This window comes from Cyrtonyx montezumae, unplaced genomic scaffold, assembly GCF_038088225.1.
Source record: "Cyrtonyx montezumae isolate F1298 unplaced genomic scaffold, pur_monq_1.0 scaffold_17, whole genome shotgun sequence".
NCBI lineage: Eukaryota > Metazoa > Chordata > Aves > Galliformes > Odontophoridae > Cyrtonyx > Cyrtonyx montezumae.
In genome coordinates, this window is record NW_027071903.1 from 16,872,569 (window position 1) to 16,897,040 (window position 24,472).

Below are 24,472 nucleotides of genomic sequence, written 5' to 3' on the forward strand. Positions count from 1 at the left end.
TTGCAGAGGTAAAGGCTGTCCAGCTGGCCTTAGATGTGGCTGAATGGGAGAAGTGGCCAGTGCTTTATCTTTGCACTGATTCATGGGTGGTGGCAAATACCTTATGGGAGTGGTTGCAGCAGTGGGAACAAAACAACTGGACAAGGAAGGGTAAAGCTATTTGGGCTGCTGGACTGTGGAAAGACATTGCTGCCCAAACAAAAAATATGGTTGTAAAGGTGCATCACATAGATGCTTATGTGCCCAAGAGTTGAGCTACTGAAGAACAGAAAAATAACCACCAGGTAGACTGAGCTGCCAAAACTGAGGTGGCTCAAATAGACTTGGACTGGCAGAACAAAGGAGGCTTATTTTTAGCTCGGTGGGCCCATGAGACCTCAGGCCATAAAGGAAGAGATGCAACACATAAATGGGCTAGAGACTGAGGGGTGGACTTAACTGTGGACGCTATTGCACAGGTTATCCATGACTGTGACACATGTGCCATAATTAAACAGGCCAAGAGGATGAAACCTCTCTGGCAGGAAGGGTGATGGGAAAAGTATAAATATGGGGAGGCATGGCAGGTTGATTATATCACCTTGCCACGAACTCGCGATAGTAAGTGTTATGTGCTTCCCATTGTGGAGGCGACCACTGGGTGGCTTGAAACATATGCAGTACCCCATACTACCACCCGAAACACCATATTAGGCTTGGAGAAGCAAATCCTGTGGCGACATGGCACTCCAGAAAGAATGGAGTCAGATAATGGGACTCATTGCAAATATTCTCTTGTAAATCCTTGGGCCAAAGATTATGGCATCGAGTGGATTTATCGTATCCCCTATCATTCACCTTCTCCAGGTAAAATCAAATGATAAAATGTGTTGTTAAAAACCATGTTGAAAGCAATGGGTGGCGGAACATTTAAGCATTAGGAGAAGCATTTGACAAAAGCCACCTGGTTGGTCAACACTCGAGGATCCATCAATCGTGATGGTCCTGCCCAATCCAGCTCTCTACCTACTGTAGAGGGAGATAAGGTCCCTGTAGTACATGCAAAGAACATGTTGGGAAAAGCAGTGTGGGTCCTTCCAGTTTCTGGAGAGGGCAAACCTCTCCATGGAACTGTCTTTGCTCAGGGACCTGGGTCTACCTGGTGGGTGATGCAGAAGAATGGGGATGTTCAATGTGTACCACAAGGGAATTTGATGTTGGGGGAGTGCAGTCAGTAATTCCATGTACATACATGTATATATGTGGTGTGTGTGCGTGTATTTAATGCATGTTAATCATTGTTCTTCTATGTATTTATCAAGCATGATGTAGTGATGTGCAATAAGGGGTGGAATGTCATGGTTTTGTGATTTTTGGTAGTGGCATTCCACATCATAACGTCATGTAGTGCATTAAGAGTTAAAGAGTTAATGCTCCAGCTCCGTGGATCATCAATAGTTATGGGTATACCTGTCTCAGAAGAGAAGAACTACATTCCCCAGAGGACTGTGCGATGCTTTGCATTTTTATGTGTTTCCGCTCAGAGGGAAAGATAAAAACTGTCTGGGGCCACAGGACACTCTCTTGTGACCTCTTGAGTGTTGGAGCTGTACCAGGTGGTGCCTGCAAAGGTTATGAGATTTTGTGGAATTTTTACTGGAGGTGACTTCTTAAAATGTCCACCTCTGGAGAGAAGACAAACCTCCAGGGAGGAAAGCACTGGGTAATCCCTTCCATGATACTTCCCTAAGCAACGTGACCTGCAGCCATATCTGTTAGTCAAAACCAGAGAAACTTGGTAAGCTGACTGAGAAAAACCGTTGTGCAGTTCACATGCTTTGCAGACTGTGTTTATCTCAAAGAATCTGCAATCTGTTGCCTTAATAAACTGCACTACTCCCTAATCTATCAGTGAGTTCTCATTGGATGTGGTCGAACTCCTGACGTGTGGTCGTGAGAGCCCATCCCTGCATCCTAGAAACCCAGAATCCTGGAATCCTAGAAACCTAAGAAAACTGTACTTCTAGAAACCTAAGAGCCTTGAACCTAGAATCCAGGAATTCTATAAATCCTAGAAACGTAGAATCCTATAAACCGAAGATACCTAGAATACCAGTATCACAGAATCCTAGAAACCTAAGAAACCTACAATTCTGGAAACTTCAATCCTGGAACCATCAAATCCTATAATCCTGTAATCCTAGAAACCTGGAATCCTATTAGCATAGAAATCTAGGAAACTAAGAAACATATAATCCTACCATCCTCCAAATCTAAGAAAAGTAGAAACCTTGAATCCTACAAAACAAGAATGCTACACGCTTGTATTCCTACACTCCTAGAACTCTTGAATCCTAGGAAGATGGAACCCTAGAAAAGTAGAAACCTAGAATGCTAGTATCACCCTAGAATCCTAATGTCCTGGAATCCCAGGATCATCTAGGTTGGAGAAGACCTCTGAGGTCAACAAGCCCAGCCAAGGCCATGACGTGCTGTGGAAGTCCCTGCACCTGCTCCCCAGCAGGGTGACGCACCACAGACACAGTGACATGTCACAGATATGGGCTTAGTGGTGGACTTAACAGCACTGAGTTAGCAGCTGGGTGACCCGAGAGGTCATTTCTAACCTAAATGGTTCCGTGATGCCACGATGGGGAGATCGCTGCAGAGGAGGCTGCTGACTGAGCAGCTGGAGAACTTAGGCCTCATCACGTTTTACTTTTTCAGTGTTCTGCTGTTACAAAGCCTGAGTATTTCTTTTTAGGTGTCATCAAACCATCAAAGGGGTTTTCCTGGAGAATCTTTAATGAGACACTTGCTATCAAGTGTCATCCACCTGCTTCGCATTTATCACAAAGACAGTCTGTACTGCACCTCTGTCAATATTTCTCCATGAGGCAGTACGGACAATTCATTAGTTCTTGTAACAGTAACTCCAGAGTAGAAATACTGCGTTGAAATACAGTATTGAAATACAGGCCACACTGCATTGAAATACGGTGAATAATGCAGCACTGATAAGCTCTGACAAACACTGCCCAGAGCAGAATCAGCCCAAGGGAAACTCTTCCAGCTGACTGCTCTCTGGGCGATTCCCAAAGCAAACATTCAAGTGTTCTTGTCAGAGATGACCCACAGCAGCTCTCTTATTTATGGGAAATGCTCCGTGAAGCTGTGACCAGCTGGCTGTTCTGACAGATGTATCCTTGAGTTGTTTGCAGTTCGGAGCCATTTATCAGTGTTCTGTTCTGTCTTCCTTTTCATCTGGGTAAAACAAGACTCACTTTCTTTGAAGCCATGACAGGAGGCTGCATCATCAAGGGAACAAAACTGGTAGGACACCTTTGCTCTGCTGAAGCTCAGGCACACAGCCCAGAGGCTTTCAAAGCCAATTTTCACCCCCAGCCTTGGATTCCCTGCCTGCGTGTCCTATTGACAAACTGCACCCATGGACAGAGGCAGCACTACTGCCATGTCAGGTATACCATACAGATTTCTGGATGTAACATGGTGTCTTCTAATGCGAGCGATCTAAAGAGAACAGAGAATGCATGACACATTTCCTGATGTGACCTTAGGGGCCTTGTCCCACCTAAATGATTCTACGATTCTATAGTTATAGTGGTGCGGTGGTTTTATGATTCCGTGACTCATTGGTTCTGTGAGTCTGTGACCCCATGGTTCAGGTATTCCATGATTCTTAGAGTCCATGATTTTAGAAGTTGTAGTCTCTGGGTTTCTTTCTCTGCAGAAAGAAATAAGGAGGAAAGCCATCTTCCACAGCCAAGATCTGTTATTCTCTCCCGACCTCCTGCATGACGACAAGGGCACTGAGTGGACACACTGCCAGCCTCCCTGTGTCTGTGTCCCCGTCACCCGCCTGTCCCCACTGCCCATCTATGGAATTCCAGGTCCCTGTCACCAACCAGTTCCCATTTGTGCACACACCCCCATGCCCCCATACCTCCATTTTCCCATGTCCTCATATCTCCATGCTGACTCCATATTGCCATGATATTCTCATGTCCCCATGATGTCCCTGTATCCCAGTGTCCCCTTGTTGTCCCCATATCCACACAATGTCCCCACTGCCCATGTCCCCCTTTGTCTTCCCTCTTCCCAGTGTCTCCAGATGCCATGTCCCCATTTCCCCAAGGGATCAGCCCAGCACCTTGGTGCCCCACAGGACTGGAGAGAACTCATGGATGACTCTTGGGACAAAGCCTTGATATGGGGATGTCTTCATCTCTGGGTGATCCTGAGTGACAGAAAGGACAGGCTTTGCTGGGTTCTTGAACTTGGTGGCTTTAGGCTACATGCCATTGGGATCCCAGCAGAGAGTGCCTGCCCATAATCCCTGGCTCCTTCCTGTTCCCAGGGGCCAGGGCAGTGGCTGGCTGCATGCTGGGCTTAGCCCGTGCCAGGGGACTCTGTCAAGGCCAGGGTCATTAGGGATGGTGTAGGAGCTTCTGAGAACACTTCCCCGTGTCCCCAGATGCCATGTCCCCATTTCCTCAAGAAATCAGCCCCACATCTTGGTGCCTCACAGGACTGGAGAGAGCTCAGGGATGACTCCTTGTAGAAAGCCTTGATGTGGGGGCAGTATTATCTCTGGGTGAACCTGGGACACACATGGGGTGTGCTGGGTGCTGGCGGTGACTTTGGGGTCAATGTTATCAGTGTCCCAGCACTCAATGTTCTTCCTCTGATCCTTGGCTTCTTCATGTGCCCTTGGGCTAGGGCAGAGTATGGCTGCATGTCAGGCTCGGTCCATGCCAGGGGAGTCTGCCAAGCACAGGGGCACTTGGGGTTGTGGGAGAAGCTCTGGGAAGATAAATGCAGCCCTGTCCTCCTGCTGCCTCACCCAACTCCCAGAGCACGGAGGAAGATGAAGGCGGCTGTGCTCAGCCTCGTGCTGCTCCTTGCTGCCCTGTGCCACACAGGGAAAGCTCAGGTGAACCATCCATGGGGGATGAGGGCTGGGGCTGGAGATGTTCAGTCATGGGGGTCCCTGAAGCCAGGGTCTCTCTCACTCCCTCTCCTACTCCTCTCCCCACAGCCACTGCTGCGTCTGCAGCCCAAGGAAGATGATGTTGTGGTGAGTGTCTGGGCAGCCATGGGTGGCCCAGCAGGGAGTTTCACAGGGACAGGTGGGGTCTGGTCCTGCCTGGCAGAAGCCACCCCTCAATTTGGGGCTTCCAAATTTCTTCCATTTGCACCCTACTCCCCATTTCTTTGGGTGCCCAAATCTCCTGTCTTTGGGGTTCCAAATGGAACTCTCTTTTTGGTCCCCATAGCCCATCCCTTTGGCACCAACAAATCTCCTTTCTTTGACACTCTGATTCTCATCTCTTTAGGTCCCCAATTGATATGGGGACCTGTTTCATTTTCTCCCATTCTCCTCTTTGTGATCTCTATACTTATCCATTTTGGACCCCCAAACCTCACTTCTTTGGCACTCCCATGCCCCTCCCTTTGGGCCCCCCAATCTCCTCTCCCCTTCCCATGTCCGTCCCCAACCCTCGGCTCCTCCATGGGCAGAGGTGCCCACAGACCTTAGCAGCCATGAGGCTGGGGGCAGCCCCGGGGCCAACTTGGGGGCTTGGATGGGGACACCTGGTGATCCCCCAGCCCCACAGTTCCCTCATGGCTGCCCCATGGCTCTTCTTCCCCAGGTGCAGCCACCTTCCATTGATGTCCATCCGCCTCCTGTGAGTTGTGGGGTGCCCCTGGGTTGAGGACGGGGTTTGGATGTGTTGCTGTCCTCTCTGTTTCCCTGGGACATGGGGGCACCCCTGAGGCCCTAAGGCCTCTGCTGCGCTCCCTCCTGCTGTGGGCAGGCAATGAGCAGGGGAAGGAGGCAATGGGGGGCAGTTGTGGCTGAGTAGGCTGCAGGACCGTGCCTTGGCCACGGTGTTCCCGTGCACACAGTGGGTCCCTGTGCCTTCAGGGTGTCCCAGTATGTCCCGTTTTCCCCAGTGCTCCCAGTGTGTCCCAGTGCATCCCACTGCCCCCAGCGTGTCCCATTGTCCTAGTGCCCTCGGTGTATCCCTAGCATCCCCTTCCTCCCAGGTCGTGCTCAGCAGAACAGAGGAGAATCCCCTGCGTGTGGGACGTGCGGCCCTGGATCTCCATGTCTAGGTGAGCAGCACGGGGATATCTGAGACTCCACAGGGCACCTGGGGGGAACCTGGGTGTCTCCAGAGCGCTGAGGACCAGGCATCAGGGGCTGCGGATGGATGCGATGGAGGGCAGTACCCGACCTGTTCCAGGTGAACCTGGGCACTGTCACCTCGAGACCTTGTCTTGCGCTCTATGGGGATGTGCTGAGGAGGGCATCTGGAAGGGGCAGGCACAGGGTGCCTAATGGATGGCCCAGGGTCACCGTGCAGATGGGACAGGGGCTGTGGCTGCTGTCCCCAGGGGACCCACATCCTGCCCTGGGCCTGTAGGCTGCTGCCAGTCTTTCTCCTGTGCTAAGTCCTTGGGGACAAACCCTGCATGGACAAGGCTTCTTCTCACCTGTGATGCCCTTTGACATCCTCTGATGACCAGTGTAGCCCTCTGATGACCAGTGTTGCCCTCCAATGACCAGTGAAGACCCTGATGATCAATGACACCCTCTGATGATCAATAAAACCCTCAGCAAAGCCAAGCTCTATGTGTCTGTGTCCTTGTTCCCATGCTCAGAAGGGACCCCTCTGATCTGTCCTTGCAGAGATAAGACTAAGTCTCTAGTCCGGCTCAGTACTTTGCATCGACCCTGGGGCAGCAGTGATGATCTGAATCCCTGCGTGCATGCATGAGGCTGATGGTGATCTCTGCTCTACCCCATGCCTACAGCAGATCCCGAATGTGCACGGAGTCTGGGTCTGTGCCCTGGCCTTCATCCCAGGCCACCCCATGGTGCTGAGTACCTGCCGAGGAGGTGTGATCCATGTCTAGAACATGGAGAACTTCACCCTGCATGGGGAAACTGGTGCTGCACTGGTGCTGGCCCATGGCCACACACCTGAAGGACAATCTTGCAAAATAAAATATGATAAAATGTAATGAGAACTCAGTGTTAAACCGCCTTTGCATCGACTCCACCTTGCTGAACATGGAAAAAGAAAGATTTCTCTTTCTTTTGCCAACAAACAGAAGGAAATATGCAATTGAACGAACAGTAAAACACAGTTATGAACTGCATGCTATGTCCAAGCTGCATTTCATGAGGTTTGTCTTTCACAGGGAACACTTGTTCAAGAAATGAGTTAGACAGAGATAGGAAAGGATAGATCTCCAGGATGACCTCCAGTCCCTCTGTACTGAGCTCTCTGTTGTCCGTGGGGATGTGAGGGAGCTCAGAGATGAAACATTCAGTGGCAGGGCTGCTGGGGGGACCTCGAGAGAGAATCCCTCCTGGGGGACTTCGACAGCTCTTGCCACATCTGAAAAGGCAAGCACATCCCCTAAAATGGTGATGATAGCCTTCCCACATTCAATAGCCTTCCCACCTGTGGGCTCTGCAGCCCACAAATTCACTTTTGATCCAAGAGAACAGACCGTGAATGTCCATGATGTCGTCTGGCACATCCAAACTAGTCGTCACTGATGGAACAGTAAGAAAATCCCCAAAGGGTCAATGGCAGCTCTCCCCTACTGTGTTCCAGGTAAGGCATCTTAGGGTCTTGGGTGAAAATTGGGTTCACATTACAGATCAGAACTGGAAAGGTAACTGTAAATCCCAGGGATTAAGACCACCAAGCCCAGATGTCTGTTGTGTGTCTGTACATCTCTTGGGTACACTCCGTGCTCCTCCCCTGGCTTTCTGCAAGGCTGTGCTTCCAAGGAAGGCTGCTTGCATCAGCTTCTGACAGAAAGAAGAAATACTTGAAGAGCATCTCTTTGGAGAAAGATGTTAGCACAGCCAACCACAAACATCGTCTTCAAGTGTAGTTTATTCAATATGTCCTTCCGCTGTTACAAAGATGCGCTATTTTTGCAGTCAGCACAGATCTGGAGCGTACTTTCCTGTCTCTTCTATCACACACACCCCTTCATGCAGCCCCATTTAGAGGCATGTACCCACACCACAGCTCACAAGAGGTTCTTACATGCAGGAGCTTTCCGTTTATGTTTTGTTGTGGTTTCGTGGTTTTGATCCCGGTATTCCACATCAGAGCATCATGCAGCAGTGAAGGAGTTAATGCTGTGGGAGCAGCAGAGGGGCGGAGCTCCGCACCGGATGCGAGGCGGCTCTCTGCCTGGGCGCGTTCCTCTGGGCTGCCCTGGGCGCGTTCCTCTGGGCTGCCCTGGAGGTTCAGCACGTGTGCTTCCCCTGCAGTTCCGCCTTAACGTCAGCTCACAGCTTTGGTTTGGAAATTTTATCTCTCAATTGTTCAATTTTATTATATTTAGTAAAGTTACCGTTCCTTCTCAGATCGTGCCATTGTTTTTGTAGACCCATCTCTTCCCGTTGTTTCCCCCTCCCCCCCGGAGCGCGGCTCTGCTCCGGTGGCCGCGTGGCCACTGACACAGTTTCTTTTTCTCTGCTCTCTCCCTTCTTGGTTTCCCTTGGGTCACTGTCACAGATAGCACCGTGACTATTATTGGTAGAGAATGCAGGCATAAAGTATTTGTACTCCATTGTAAATCTGGTGCTAAGTGGACTAAGGGTTTTCATGTACCTTAGAGCATGCTGGCGTTTTTTTAAGCTCCTCATGTTCAGCACTGGAGTCATATCTGCATACAGCTACTTTAGTGCGCTGAGGAGGGTAAAATACCTCCTGCCTAAACACCCTGGCTAATGTGACCAATTATACAGCATTTGGATTGGTTTCCAGTTACTCTTTTCAGGTCTTTACCTATGTTCAGGATGCCAGCCTGGTAACTGTGTTATCCATTTTCCTGAATGTGTTCTTTACAATAGCATTTTATATTGCGTGGAGGAAGCCTTCCTCAAAACCAGAGAGTGTTGGATGGCAGGGAAGGTGGGAAAAATTAGGAAAGAAATTAGAAGCATGGGGACCCCTGGTGTTATGCAATTTTGATCTTGAGCATCTGTGGGATCCTGAGAAATTCAGTGAGTGTTTAGGTAAGGAGCCATGTGACTCAGGACGATCTGAGAAGGAATGGATTGTTTGGGGTTTGGCTTGTGCTTATCGAGCTATAATTGATGTTCTGGAGAGAAATGGTTTCCAAACCAAGGTCCAAAGCAAAAATGAAAACCTCGAAGTTAGACCTGACCAATCACAGGAAACACCGGTATCAGTGTCGGTTGCCCCTGTGGAAGGTCAGAAATGGACACGGCCATCCTTGCGCCTAGAACGGAAAGAAGAAGAAGCAGAGAAAGAAGAGGAAGATCCAGGCGAGGGGCCCTCCTCAGCACCACCACCACCACCACCACCTAGAAAGGCCACTAAGAAAAGTGAGAGACATGGAGAAGACAGCGATGATGATAAAGTCACTGTTACCACTACTTGTCGGCCCCTAAAGATGACTGAAATACAAGATTCAAGAAAGGAGTTTGTACGGCGCTCAGGTGAATCTATTATCACCTGGTTGCTGCGGTGTTGGGACAACGGTGCCAGCAGCATGTCCCTAGAAGGCAGCGAAACCCGACAACTGGGAAGCATTGCTGGAGACACAACTATCGACAGAGGAATTGGCAGATGTCTAAATGGAGTCACTACCCTCTGGGAATGAGTACTAGTAGCTGTAAAGGATAGATATCCTTACAAAGATGATCTGGAGCCTAGGGTGGAAAGATGGAACACCGTGGAGAAAGGCATCCAATTTTTGAGAGAAACAGCCGTAGTAGAGATGCTGTATGATCCCAATTTCATCCCTAACAATCCACACCAGGACCGTGAGCAAATGACAGCAGTAACATCATGTCACGTGTGGCCATGTGGAGCTTCTTATGAGAAAACGGAGAGGACATGAGGAAGTGGCATAAAAAACCCACTCCTGCACTGCGAGCACGGGTGAGAGAACTAGAGCAGAGATCAGCCACCAACAAAATTGCTCCTGTCACTGCAGGTAACTAATAGAGGGGCCCTGCCCTCAGCCAGGGGAGGGAAAGGGATAATAGAGTGTATTGGACTGTGTGGATTAGATGGCCTGGCACATTAGAGCCACAAAGATATAAGGCACTGGTGGACACTGGTGCACAGTGCACTCTAATGCCCTTGAGTTATTAAGGGACAGAATTGATTAATATTTCTGGAGTGACTAAGGGTTCCGCAGTACCACACCAACAGGGATTCCTGGCTCCCCATTCATAACTTGATCCGTCAGCTAGAGAGCCAGGGAGTGATCAGCAAAACTCACTCACCGTTTAACAGCCCCATATGGCCGGTGTGTAAAGCCAGTGGAGAATGGAGGCTGACGGTAGATTACCGTGGCCTGAATGAAGTCACACCCCCACTGAGTGCTGCTGTGCCAGATATGTTGGAGCTGCAGTATGAACTGGAGTCAAAAGCAGACAAGTGGTATGCCACCATTGACATTGCCAATGCATTCTTTTCTATTCCTTTGGCCACAGAGTGCAGACCATAGTTTGCTTTCACCTGGAGGGGCGTTCAGTACACCTGGAACCGTTTGCCCCCGGGGTGGAAACACAGCCCAACCATCTGCCATGGGCTGATTCAAACCACACTGGAACAGGGTGGGGCACCTGAGCACCTCCAGTACATTGATGACATTGTTGTGTGGGGTGATACAGCAGAGGAAGTTTTTAAAAAAGGAGAGCGAATAATCCAAATTCTTCTGGGTGCTGGTTTTGCTATTAAACGGAACAAAGTGAAGGGACCTGCCCAAGAAATTCAGTTCCTGGGAGTAAAATGGCAAGATGGACGTCGTCACATTCCAGGATATGTGATTGACAAAATCACCAGTATGTCACCACCCGCTAACAAGAAAGAGACACAGTCTTTTCTGGGTGTAGTAGGTGTTTGGAGGATGCACATCCCAAACTACAGCCTCATAGTAAGCCCCCTCTATCAAGTGACTTGAAAAAAGAATAATTTTGCATGGGGTCCTGAACAGCAGCAGGCCTTTGAGCAAATTAAGCAGGAGACAGCCCGTGCTATGACCCTGGAACCAGTATGGTTGGGACAGGATGTGAAAAACATCCTCTACACTACTGCTGGAGAGAAAGGTCCCACTTGGAGTCTGTGGCAAAGAGCTCCTGGAGAGACCTGAGGCCGACGCCTTGGATTTTGGAGCAGAGCGTACAGGGGTTCAGAGGAGTGCTACTCTCCAACTGAGAAGGAGATTTTGGCAGCATACGAGGGGGTTCGGGCTGCCTCTGAAGTAATTGGTACTGAGACACAGCTCCTCCTGGCACCTCGACTGCCAGTGCTGAATTGGATGTTCAAAGGAAAGGTTCCCCCCACCCATCATGCTACCGATGCCACCTGGAGTAAGTAGATTGCACTGATTACACAGCGAGCTCGGATGGGGAACCTCAACCATCCAGGAATCCTGGAGGTGATCATGGACTGGCCTGAAGGCAAGAAATTTGGAACATCCCCATCAGAGGAGATACCACGTGCTAAAGAGGCCCCACCATATAACGAACTACCAGAGAATGAAAAGATGTATGCCCTCTTCACTGATGGATCGTGTCGTATCGTTGGGAAGCATCGCAGATGGAAGGCTGCTGTGTGGAGCCCCACACGACAAGTGGTCACCTCTCAGTTCCAAATTTTAGGAAACCAACACCAGGGTCATGCAATGGAGTCATCTGAAGTCAAATAAATAGTCAAATTCAGATGAGTCTTGTGCAGCCAGCTCGGGTCCTCCTCTTGCTCAGGTACTGCTCAATGGGACCCAGGAGACATTGGCCCCGAGCTGCCTCCAGCTTGGAGGCTGGAAGGGTTTGGGCTTCCAAGCAATCAGCAAGCATTTGGATGAACCAGCCCCCTGGGTTCGATAGGGACACACAAGTCCTTCTCTGGAAGCCAGATCAGCAGAGGCAGCAGCACTCCATGGCCAGGTGCTGCATTTCCTCCTGGGCACGCGCATGGTCTCCGACTCTCGTGCAGGTTTCTGCAGGGTTTGTTGCTTCCTGCTGGGGAGCTCCTCACATTCTCTTGCAGCTGCACCCCAGCATCGTTCCTGCCTCCTCTGGCTACTGGGTTGTACTGGTGTGTAATGGTTTAGACTGGATGACACTGGTGAGGGTAGTGGTGAAGGAATGGGTTCTCCTGGTTCTTCCCAGTTCCTCCTGGTTCCCACTGGTCTCTAGTGGTCATTGTGGGTCACTACTAGTCTTTACTGTTCCATACTGGTGTGCACCCCTACTGGTTCCCAGTGGTCTCTATTGTCCACTGTTGGTCCATAATGGCGTCTACTGATGCATACTGGTTTGTAAATGTCCATACTCATTTAGAGTGGTGCACACTGGTCCAGTAAAATGTGGTGAAGAAATGGGTTCTGATGGTCCCTTCTGGTTCCTACTGGTTCCTAGTGGTCCTTATGGATCTCCATTGGCCACTGTGGGTCCCTACTGGTTCATACTGGTAAATACTGATCCTGACATGTGTGGGAGAACATGTTGGAGAAATGTGTACTGTTGAGTCCTACTTGTTCCTACGGGGTTGTAGTGGTTCATACTGCCATGTACTGGTTCCTATGGGTCTCTATTGACCACAGTGGGTCCACACTGTTCCTTTCTGGTCCATACTGTTAATTAGTGGTCCATACTGGTGTGCTAAGAAAGGAAACGATCTCCAAGGGAGATTCCTGAGTTTCACAGGGAAGCACTCATCACAACAGAGTGTTGTTTCCTCTGATACTGTCCCACCAAGTTCACAGAAAAGGATTGTCCTGCTTTAATCAGGGCCAGATTTTTCCTTCCTAATGTCTGGCATGACGTAGTTCTTTGGCTGCACGAGAAGAGCAGTGTCAGTAACACCGCGACGCTTCAGTTTTTCAGCTTTTCGTACTGCATATCCACCAAGGGGCTAGGGATACAAGGAGCTGGGAAGGTACAGAACCAGGGCAACTGCCAAAGGACTATTCCATACCAGGTGACATCATGCCATAAAGCTGGAAAACCAGTGGGGAGTTGGCCGGACAGAAGCAGCTGCAGTTTGGGGATGGGCTGGGCATCACTCAGTGGCTGAGCAACTGCACTGCACGCCCCTTGTTTTGTAGAATGTATGTGTATGTATATTATATTATATGCTGTCATTACCATTACATTATTTTTTCTGTCTTAGTAAACAGTTGTTATGTCAACTCATGCGTGCTACTGTTTATTTATTTATTTATTTTATTCAGTCCTGCTCGTCATCAGTGGGAAAGGAAAAGGAAAGTTTCCAGCAATTTCTCCTGCATTTGAAGAGGAATGCTTTCTGGGAGTGCACTCAGTGCCCTTGCCCAGGTCATCAGCAAAGGTATTGGACAGGATGGGCCCCAGTACCAATCTCTGGAGAACACCACTTGGACTGGTCGCCAGCTGGGAGTGACTCCATTTGCCATCACTCTGTTTACCAGTACGAGCTCAGTCCTGTTTCCTACTGCTAAAGCTTGTTCCTTCCCTCTGACGGGGGCAGAAGGAATGGGACAGAAGAGGAAAGCAGAGTGCAGCTGCATTTTCCACATGGCTCTCACACCCTGCATTATGCTGAGAAACGTGCTGAGCCACTGTGCCTATTGATGATGGTTAGCGCTGTACCTCTGCCATCGTCTTTATTCCCAGCTGTTCCTGTGTGTAATACACTGGGACCCCGCAGAGCCCAAAGTCCTCCTTGGCTGCTGTCGCTCACCTGGAGGATGCGAGGTGCTGTGTGTATGAGATGGTTCCTTCAGTGGAAGAGATGAACTGGGATTTGCGTTTCTCTGCTTAGAGAATGTTACCTGTAAAGCTGTAATTCAGAGCAATGCTCTTCATGTTTGCTTTTAGCATCTCTGTGTGCTGGGGCCACAGCTGAAAGCTATGGTGTTTGAAAGTACACCCTGCACTTCGTGCTGAGGCACAATGACTTGTTCACATCTCCAAAATATGGTTGGGTTTTGTGTTGCCTTTGATTTTTCTTTTCCTTTACAACTGCCACAAAGTTTCTTCAAGTTTTTTTTCTTAAGAGTCATCTTGTTTCCTGTAAGTGTCATGGAAAAAAGGATCTTCACCTTGTTTCTTCTTCTTCTGTGTGAACACAGACAAGGAAACCTGTGCAGAGGAGGCAGCAGGTGGTGTGTGCATGTTAAAAACAGGAGCAAAGCAATGAACAGGGATGTGTTTGAGAAGCTGTCCTTGCTAGCTGGCTGTGAAGATGAGGTAACAACTGGGGGAAACAAGTAACAAAGGGAAAAGATGCTGAAATATGCAGTGGGTAACAAAAGTTGCTCTCCAGCAGGTGGCAGCAGAACCCCAGCATGTGCATCTCCTGGGGGAAGAAAGAGCTGTAGGGACAAGGAAGTATTCCTTGGTACTGCTTTGGGATCACAAAGAAAACAGCATAGGGAGGGAAAAGATAGAAGCCATGGAGTGCTGTTGATGCGCTGGGTTTGGTTTGTCTGTGTGGCAGTGATCCAGGAGATCCCGGGCTCCTGGGGCTCCCTCCACTGAGGTGTTGCAGCATCAACCCATGCTGCTCTTCAGCTCTAGCTGCTGTGGTACCACGAATAGTAAACATTATAGTTGGACTAGATGATCTCTAGAGGTACCTTCCAACCCCGACAGTTCTGTGATTCTGTGATTCCTGGGTGGATGTGCGGGTAGGTTCCGAGGCAGGAACTGCATTTGAAGGTTGTCACAAACTCACAGCACTGTTACAGTTGGTCTCCTTTGAGGATGTTCCTGTGGAGCTGAGTTTAGAACTGCTTCTAAAGCTCTTCCCTCACTCAGGGCACTTGTAGGGTCTCTCTCATGTGTGGATGTGATGGTGCCAATTAAAGTCAGGACAGCTTTTGAAGCCATTCTCACACTTGGAGGTCTAAAAGAGTCTTTCTCCTGTATGGATATGCTGGTGCTGGATGAGGGAGCATCTCCATTTGTTCATTCTTGTTTATTCATGTTCATTCTTAGTTCATTCTTGTGTTCATATTCATATTCTGTCAGCAGCTGTTTAAATGAAGTTTTTCTTTGTTGCTAGGACCCATAGTTCCTTAAATGAAAAGCAAGATCAGGTATTTTAGGTCAGTAGTCTGCAGATGAATAGCAAACATGAATCATAAGTGGGGGAAAAAATTCCTGGAGTGTTTCCAGAGTCACTTGTGCACGGCTGCTCACAGAAAAGACAGTGCTTGTGAACTGGTGTAATTCCATGGTTTAATTAGTCAGCAGTTCGACTCGTTGTGAACACAGAGGGAGTCAGAGCAGTTGGGACACTGTGTGAGGCCTAGAAACACAGCAGGGTGGTAGATGTCCAGCAGAGGAGGCTTTGAAAATTCATGGCTACACCAGAAAAATAAATAAAATATACTGTTACAAAAGAAAAAAGTCATCTAACTCCAGTATGTTTTTTATACTGAAAACTTCTTATTGCTTCACTTCCCGAAGATGTTATGAATACTCTACTGGAAGGACATTTCCAAATCAGTCTTTTCAAAATTAATACTTAAGATAGATCTGTCTGTCTACAGAACGTGCGAACATGTTCAGAAGCAGATCATAATGCAACTGCATGGAACAGATTTTCTTCTGTTTGTTGTTTTTTTAGCTTTGTCTGCCTCTAAGGAGATAATCTTTACTTTTGACTTCTAATCTTCAAAATCACTTGTGCAACTGCAGGTTGCATAAGCAAAGATAAAATGTTTCTTCGCATAATTACCGTAAAACCTTTTAGTAGCTGAAACTGTAGAGTCAGAATAATTCCAAGTTGGAATGTACCCATAAGGACCATCGAGTCCAGCTCCTGGCTCCACATAGGACCACTCAAAATTCAAGCTGTATTCCTGAGAGCATTGTCCAGACAGTCCCTGAACTCTATCCATGAAGAGCACAACCCCTTATTTGGTCTAAGAGAACATACGGCTTGAAGTGCAAGAAAAGTTCCTTTACAAATGTCTATTCATATATTTGTTGCTATAACGAGGTGGCTAAAACAGTTGCTGTCAATGCCACCACATCACCACTGATATTAAAGTTGAGGGCTAATTTCAGGTTCAGCTGTTGGCATCTGAATTCAGGCTAGATCTGGTTTAAATTTTTAATATAGACATAGCTTAGCTGTATCCCCTGTGAGAATGGTTGGGCATCTTTCTTTGCAACATCCTTATGAGATTGGTTTGTATTGTTATCCTAATGTTTAAAATAAAGGAAAAGAGCCATGGTAGTTGTTATTTATTTACTTATTTATTCATTGTCTGGGTTAAATGCTAAGAAAAAACTCTGACCAAAATTTTAACAACAAATGTCAGTCATTTAGGGTTGGTGCATGTAATTTAATTGTCTTATAGTAATATATTGTTCTATCTGACAATATATGCTAAAATACATGCTCATAGCATTTGTTATTTTGTTGTTACAGTTCACTCTCATTGTAAAAATCTCTGCCAAAAAATCTTCTGGGGATGCTCTTGCCATGTTCTACCCAGCAAATCGCTTTGATCTGTAGAATAGACAAGTTATTACATATTACAGGCAATTGTATTAAATGCCTTTAATGAAGCAGTTTGTGCAGGAACTTTAGATACTTCACTTTATGATGTTTTCATAGATATATTCCGAGTGATGGTCACTATTTGTATTGAAATAATAATACTAAATACGGTATATTTCACATAATATTTTTTCTTATGCATTCCATTGGAAAGGTTCTGGCCAATGTATAAATGAGCAACATATTTTAAAATAAGCTATGAAATACCATGTCTGGTGTGAATCAGCGTGGTAGTATTTCACAATCTAAAACAAAAAGTATTTAAGAAAGTGATGAAAGGAAAGAAATAGCAAAAGGTGAGACTGCCAAAGTAATAAATTTTTTTAACCTTTGAAAATGGAGAGAATAGAGCACCAGGTTTTTGATAGTGTAGGGCAGCTGATTGAGGTCTGGATTGTTGCTCACGTTTCATTTAGAATGCAATTGTTGTTTGACATATGTCTTCCTTCAGTTGCTGGAGAAGTTGTAGCAGGGAATGCTCAGGAAGGTGATTCAGTCTTGCTGAGTAAGTTCTGTTAGCACAAGAATGGCAGTGGCTTTTCTTGAGGCTTACATTTTGAGAAAAGATAATATGTCCATCTCTTCAGGAAGATCCTCCATTTTCTGAAGGCATTTGTTAGAGAATGTCAGATGTTTGTCTAATAAGTTCATTTATTTGTCATCATTTAGTCATCAACTTTGAATTCATACTTTGGTTTCTACCAACTGCTTCTACTGTGAACTCTTTCAGCAAACATATAATGCAATTTTAATAATGAGGAACAGATAGAACATGTTCTGCTGAAGATGTTTAACTTCAAGTTAAGCCTGCAGTGTGTTCTTGAGATTCTTTCATTCTTCACACAAAATAGAAAATAATATTGACCATAGTGTTGCTGGCGGTTTGTTCCTTGTTTATATGTATTTATTTGTATTTATTCTAACAGCACATTTTTAAGTATATTGTATGCTTTCAGTATCTACCCTACTGACTTGTTGGCAGTTGTCTTTTAGCTGCTTGCACTTAGTGTCAGAGTATTTTGTGTAGTGCTGCCCTCCTCTCTGCTTTGAGTTTCCTTGAACAGTTAGATCAAACAAACTTCTTGAGAGGATTTTGCAGTCATAATATTTGGAGGCAGTCTTAAAAATAATTATTCCAAATACTCTTTTCTTTGTCTCTAAATATCTTTCTCCTTTTTAACTTAGCTGCTGTTTAGCGGCTGAAGAGATTTCCTTGGCTTATCCTGAATAAATGGAAATCAAAGCTGCCACTGATCCAGCTGGAATATGATGATTTAATTTCTTACTGTGTCACCTTAGTCTCAAGATCAGCAACATGATTCAGCTCCCATTTGTGTCTCTGGTAGTGGAGGTCTTGAAAATAAAGATTCATCCTCAAGGAGAAATCTTTCTGTTTTTCCATGATCTTACCAACGATTTTTTTCTCAAGATTTCTTTCCAACTTTGGGTCATAGATTGACAGAAAACCGTAGTTATCTTATTGGGTTTAAATTTAATTTCTTACTGTGTCACCTTAGTCTCAAGATCAGCAACATGATTCAGCTCCCATTTGTGTCTCTGGTAGTGGAGGTCTTGAAAATAAAGATTCATCCTCAAGGAGAAATCTTTCTGTTTTTCCATGATCTTACCAACGATTTTTTTCTCAAGATTTCTTTCCAACTTTGGGTCATAGATTGACAGAAAACCGTAGTTATCTTATTGGGTTTAAATGTCTATAAATAATATAATGTGTATATTTAAATGTCTGAATATGTATTATATGCATGTATATGTATAAGTATATTTAAATGTCTTATAATATGTATATTTAAAAGTCTGAATTTCAAAATTAGACACAGTCAGTATTCCTTCTAAACGAAATTGTTCTTGTGTTTTCTTCTTCATTCCCATTTTTCCAATCTTTCTTGCACTTTTCTCCCTCCCTAACACTCATTTTCCCTCTAAAAATATCCTTAGGAAAACTTGCTGATGGTGTGCTGCCATCAGCAATGGACGAGTCTGTCACTGAGATGCACCAGCTGGGAGCAGATGAAAATGGAAAAATTTCCTTCCAGGATTTTAGTCAGTGTCGCATGCGACTGGTGCAAGAAATCAGGAAGGAGAAAGTAGAGCTTTCTGTGAAATCTGAGGACTCTTGTAAAAAGGAAAAGTTAAGAGATAGGATAGCTTCCTGGTCAACTAGCAGCATAACAGTTTAGGTAGGTATGATTTCTAAAATGTCTTGCTGATGTTTAACAGACAATAAACTCTGAGGTTGTTGCTACCAATTCTTTTTGGCATCAGAATTTTCTCCGTAGAGTTTTTCAGAACATGCTTTGGCATAAATTTCATAGATTCATAGATACATTAGGTTGGAAAGGACCTACAAGATCATCTAGTCTAATCATCAATATTGTCATATGTTAAAGTGTTGATATAACTGTTGTATCCGAGTCATTTGATGTGTATACAAATGTGTGAATAATATCCTCTTCTAAAAGCCATAGTTACTCAAGATGACAACCTTTCTTGAAAAGACAAGAGTTGTGGTTGTATTTTTACCTTGCAGTCCTGTGGGCCACATGCACCCCAGCAGAGCTGCACTGCAGCTCCCCTCACCTCATGGCATCACAGTGGTGGCTCTGCCCTGCCAAGCAGCCTCTCCCTAGGCACTCACCCATTGCTCACAACTACCAAAAGATTTGTGCTATCAGCACATATTGGGCTGGAAATGGGTAAGGGAGGATGCAGGGGAGTGCTGACTCTCCCTCTCACATCTGTCATACACACATGCACTCTAATCAAACCCCACATGTATTTTGTGTAGCATGTGCTTGTGCCTCTTGTTGAGCAAAATGCAGTGATTGCCAATACTAATATTTGATCCTGAGTCACAGCGTCTCAGAAGCAAACAGAACCCAGAAAAAAGAAAAATTGTGGATGAAAGAAAAAAAAGGACAGATTAGTACTTTTTCTTTTGTCAAGATAAATAATGTGGCAGTATGCTTAACTTGTTAAAAAAAAGTGTCAGCTTTCAAAGATAACAATTTGAAATGACATTACATGCAGAAACATACTAACAAATTCAGTGTATAACAATGAACGCTTTGTAAATACAAAACAGTTGATCTCAACAAAATCTTTAAAATTGAAACTCAATGGGCTTTATTTTAAAACGTAGTTACATGGTAGCACATCTGACTGCAAAAAAAAAAAAATCAAAACTGTTGACTGAATTTATTAAGCAGTGTTTGAGAAGTGTGGCAGATATAATTTCTCCTGATATCTGTTAGGAGCTACTGATGGCGCCGTGGAGGTGATTGGTAAAAAAATGGGACTTGTAAAATTAATAGGAGATGATTCAGTTGCCCCTGGCAGTGCAGCCAGATAAAATGTCACTGCATGGATAATGTCATGCAAATAGTCAGCAAAGCTGTGAATTTCATATCGCCCAAGGAACCGAATTGTTGCCAATCCAGGACTTCCTTAAAAGTATGGACGCTGATTATAGGGACATCATTTACGTTTCCGAAGGAAGGTGACTTGGTTGCTAAAAAAAAATTATACAGTTTGCAAAAGGAATTCAAATCTATTGTGGGTTCAAAGGGAAAATTTGTGCCAGAATGTGAAGATGCATTTTTCATCACAGGTTTTGCATTTTAATGGCTTTGGCTTCTCACTTAAATGGGTTAAACATGTGTCTTCAAGGTAAAAATTAACTTATCTGTGCGATGTTTCAAACTGTAACAGTGTTTGAAATGAAAATTAAATTATGGCAAGTTCAAGTTACAGCAACTAATTGTATTCATTTTGATTTGACTAAACACAATCCCATGAAGAGCAAAAAATACATAGCCTTGCTCTCTGTTTTCATTTCCACTATTTTTTTTTCTTTGAATGTGTCCTAAATTAAGTTAGAAATGAGTTTTGTTCTTTTTTTTATCCTCAGATATACTTCACACATCTTTCTGAACAGTTTGTTTCTCATTATTCTGGGCCTTCATGTTACTGACCTTAATTCCTTTTCAGTAGTCAGCCCCCAAGAACGGGAAGCTGTGTATGTTGATTCTTAGGATTACCTCACTTAGCCTGCTGGCCATCCTCCTTTTAATGCACTGCAGGATGCCCTTGGCCTTCTTGGCCTCCAAGGCACGCTGCTGGCTTGTGACCATCAGGACACTCAGATCCTTCCCAGCACAGCCTTCTCTCCAGTAGGTCACCCCCCAATCTGTATGGATACATTCCTTCCCAGGTTCAAGGCTCTACACTTGCTTTTGCTAAACATCATCATATTTCTTTCTTTAATCACCTCCAGCAGCTGTATCGTACACCACCTCAAAATCAAGGTGACCCCAAATACCTTTTTCATTCGATTAGGATGGTGTGTATTCATTATATGTTTAGTTATCTTCACCTCCTGTTTGTTCTTTTAGTGCTGTTGCTGTTCCATTTTCCGTGTTTGCTGTCCACCGTTTGCTAGACATTTATTGTCAACTTGGGTTTTAAATCCTTGTTTCTTGAACAGATTGGCTTAATTACGATTTGTGGTAATTAAAAGATTGGGACCAAACTTTTACCAGGGGAAGGTTTGTATTATTACTGTCTCATAACTTGTCCCAAAAAGAAATCTTAGTAATGGCTGTCCCAAACTCGTATGACAAACATTCAAATCTGGTAATGCACCCAGTTCAGTCTCTACTCTTTTTTTCCTATTTTCTAGCATCTTCTGGTGGTATGAAAATAATTTAATACATTTTAAAGTTGTTGAATGAATTAATATTTCTCTTCATATATGTTTTTTAAAAGTATATCTTGAATTATTTCAAATTTCCTGCCTTGTTCTTTTCTGCTTTGTGCTGATGAAGCCTGACCTTTAAGCCTGTGGGGACTTTATGGTTTCTGTACTCATCCTGCATTGACTCTTGCAGAGTCTTTTAAGACATTGGACAGCATATGGATACATTCTCTTATATCGTTATTACAGTACTCACACTATTAAAGTCAATGGGCGCTTTAATTTGCAAGTGATAACTTAGATGAAACTGAATGTGAACTTTGTTAATTTAATGTTCTTCGAACATTGCTTAAAAATTGTTAAATACGAATAACTTCTGAAAGTGCTGCTGGAGGCTTGCAATGATTGTATGTTAACCTGACTTTTTAATCTATCACTTCTGTAGGAAATTCAGGAAGAATGTCAGCTACTGACCAGATCTGTGGGAACTGTTCCAGTTAAAGAGACTGAAAAGACACGGTTATATTAAATCTGTGTGAATAGCGTCCAGAGATGGAAATGAATTGCTTGTCAAAGGAGCCCCTGTAGTACAGCTGACCTATGCCTCTCATGATCTAAAGCAGTAAATGACTTGAACAGCTGTTGCTTCTTGTCAGGATGTTAGATGTTAATAGTTTTGCATGTTTTAAGTTAAAGCTAGAATTAGAAGTATATTGTACACATTTGCTACCTCTTTCCAGATAATCAGCAATTTCCTGTTTTTTCTTTTATTTCATGCTGAAGATGACCTATTTCTAGTACCTGTTGTTTTGTGAGGGTGAATATGAAATATTTATTCATATTTATTGTATTTATTTATTAATATTTATTAGTAAACTTGTTCTTTAGACAAGTGTAGAACTTCCTGTCCCACTGTGAGCTACATACACTTATTGATACAATTTCATATTCTTGATAAATAGTTATAAATCCTAGAGTCCACAATCCTTAGCTGTTGGTTAGTCATCAGTTAATTCATAGTCAACTCCTCTGTTCTCTTTACTGAAAATCTGATACGGTGATTATGGATCAAACCTAAAAATAAATCGAAGGTGAAGCAGAAATTCAGCCTCAGATTAACCTTATAGGTAAGAGTGGCTAATTTCTACTTTGCATTGATTCTGTGTTTCACGTTATTGCAAACGAAGTGGTTTTATGAAACTTGTGCAATGACTACACTTAGTTACGCTCCATTTAGTTAAAAGCTACAGAGCTAACATCTCGATGGTATGCTGCAGATTCTTCTTGAGACTTCATAAATGGAATTTTACCACTGGTCTTTTTATCTGAAACAGCCATGACTACCTTAGGCCAAAGTGTAAGTACATATGTATATATTGTAATGGAAGTACATACAGAAAAGCACATATGTACTTATTCTTTGATATCAGTTTGGCCTAACAGGTCACATAGAGTTGATTTTGTATACCTATATTAACTACCTTTGTGCAAAGCAACAGAGTATATGTAACTTTTTCTTATAAAAAAGAAATCATTAACCAAATAATCTATCATTAATAAAAAACTGGTTGTTTCTGATCATTGAGCAGCCACAGAAGGCACTTCCATTTGCATGTGTTCTACATGGACATTAAAAGGGGAAAATTAATGATGTCATTCTTACAACTGTCAGTCAGTTCTTCAACCGTAAGTTAACCTGGATTGAATTGAACTGAACCTGATGAATATAGAGTGAAGCAAAGAAAACAGTTGCTTTGAAACTTTGGAATACATTACTCCACAAATGGGCTTAATATTTCTTTTGTCTTTCAAATTTATCTAGTAGGCATTCAGTTTCATTACTGACATCTTGGATAGTTTTTATACTTGGTAAAGATCTGCTTAGAAAAACATGTAATGCAGTAGGGAAAAAAATAAAAACCTGAAGGCTGAAGAAAGAGATGCTAGCATTACTTGAGGAACGGAGAAAGTTAAGTCTTGAGCAATTTTATTTCTTAAAAAGTACTATTAAATATTTCCCATGTTTACTGTGTTGTTATATCTTACAGTGATTATGGCAGCAAAGAATTCTGAGGTTTTTTAATGTTGAGGATACTGCTGTGACCCTGAAATGAGATTTTGTGCTGATCTGAAAAAAATGCAGTGGTAGAAAGTGAAAATGTTCCAGGACCTGAACTAGTTCTGGAACTCAGGAACAAAAGGAAAGTTTATGGTCTTTGGAAGAGAGGGGCAAGCAACTTAAGAGAATTACAAATATGTAGTGAAGCTGTGCATGGTTCTCCAGAAAGGCCAAAGCCCAGCTAGAGCTGAACTTGCTCACTAAGGTGGAAGATAACGATAAATATTTCTATGAATACATCAGCCGTAAGAGGAAGGGTAAGGAGAATCTCCATACCTCGTAGGATGCAGAGGGGAACACAGAGCCCAAGGATGAGGATGAGGTGGAGGTACTTAATGCTTTCTTTGCCTCAGTATTTAACAGTAAGACTAGTTGCTGCCTTGGCGCAAAGCCCCCTGCACAGGAAGATAGGGATGGGGAACAGAATAGGCCCTGCTTAATCCATGATGGTTTTGGATCTGCTTTTAAGGCTGCATGGTCACAAGTCCATGGGTCCACATGGACAGCACCCTAGAGTGCTGAGACAGTTGGTGGATGTGGTTGCCAAGCCACTCCATCATCCTTCCCCAGTCCTGGCTAGCAGGAGTTGTCCCAGTGGACTGGAGACTGGCAACATCTTTATTGATGATCATGATGAGGGGACTGAATGCATGTTCAGTAAGTTTACAGATGACACCACGTTGGGAGGGAGTGCTGGAAGGAAGACAATACTTTTTGAACAGAGAAAGATTTGGTAAGTCAATCAGAATTTTGAATATGAAATTAAATGGAAGTGGAAGATCGTTAGTAAAGATGTTAAATAGAAGCGGCCCCAGTACTGAGCCCTGGGGACACTGCTCGTGTCCAGAAACATTGTCATCTACCTTCATGTTTGTCATTTGCAAACCAGACATGTTAGAGAAGCTGTTTCAGAATAATCTCACAACATGTCACATTTCCTGATATACTGGATCCTTCAGGTTCATAATATCTTGATACTTCTACTCTGTGAGCGGAAGAGCTCTAGGTCCACCAACATAGTCTGATAAAGTCATTCTTCGCCAAAGCGAAAAAGCATTGCTG

At 44.5% G+C, this 24,472-nt stretch overlaps 1 long non-coding RNA gene across 3 annotated transcripts; it reads left to right on the plus strand.

Moving 5' to 3' along the window:
- Positions 1-4,829: 4,829 nt before the first annotated feature.
- On the plus strand, positions 4,830-6,634 carry LOC136046777 (uncharacterized). 3 transcript variants are annotated; one of them, XR_010622016.1, is made up of 5 exons: positions 4,830-4,933; positions 5,039-5,077; positions 5,655-5,690; positions 6,052-6,120; positions 6,372-6,634. It is a non-coding gene; the product is annotated as an uncharacterized LOC136046777 (long non-coding RNA). The 3 variants fall into 3 exon arrangements; XR_010622017.1 differs by having other exon boundaries at positions 6,381-6,634; XR_010622015.1 differs by having other exon boundaries at positions 6,403-6,634.
- Positions 6,635-24,472: the final 17,838 nt, after the last annotated feature.